Genomic DNA, 810 nt, shown 5'->3' on the forward strand with positions numbered 1-810 from the left:
GCCACTGGAACGAACCATTTCCTCGGATAAATGTAAATATATCAGAAACACGTGCATCAAATTCACCTTATGAAAATCATGGCTGAATGTACCCAAGTGCACAGCATTTGAACCCCTCACACTTTCTAAAAACATTTGGGGTTCAAAGTAAGCCTATTAAGGAGCATCAAAGCTGTAGGATTTGGATTCTTTTATACTTAGGTTATGAAAATATTGTTTGTTTATAACAGATCTGTAATGTCCAGGAACGTCTGGGGTCTTTCTTGTACTTAAAAAACAAAAACAAGCAAACAAACGCCTGCTTAGAAAGGGGAAGAAGCTATTTCCTCAGGGAGGAGCGCTCCACTCCCTGAAGAGCCAGCTGGCATCAACCTCGGCCAAGGAGTTCTTTCCTACCTTTATTTTTCAGTGCCGGCGACGAGGGGAGGGGAAAGGAGGAGGCAAGTGGGTGCAAGGGATCTAAGGGTCTGTCTGTCTCTCTGCCAGGAGGTGTCCCTTGACCTTCTGGCGGAGGCCAGCTGCGGTCAGCAGCCAGCTGTCCTGGGGCCCACAGGAGAGGGTCCGGACGGCAGATGATGACTTCCACAACCAGAGGTGCCTCCTACGACAGCTCTCCATCAAGCACCCTCAGCCTGTTGTTCACCGAACGAGACAGCCTCGCTCGAGCATCTATTTAGCTCTGTCTTCGGCAACTGTCATCTACCTTTTGAATCCTCAACTGCGTGAATAGTAAAAGAGGGAAAATGTTATGCACAAGTAAAGGTTAACTACATGCATGGAGAACTGGCGGGCCTCCGAGGGGGGGGGGCC

Source organism: Crocuta crocuta, unplaced genomic scaffold (genome assembly GCF_008692635.1).
Source record: "Crocuta crocuta isolate KB4526 unplaced genomic scaffold, BGI_CrCroc_1.0 scaffold89, whole genome shotgun sequence".
Classification (NCBI taxonomy): domain Eukaryota; kingdom Metazoa; phylum Chordata; class Mammalia; order Carnivora; family Hyaenidae; genus Crocuta; species Crocuta crocuta.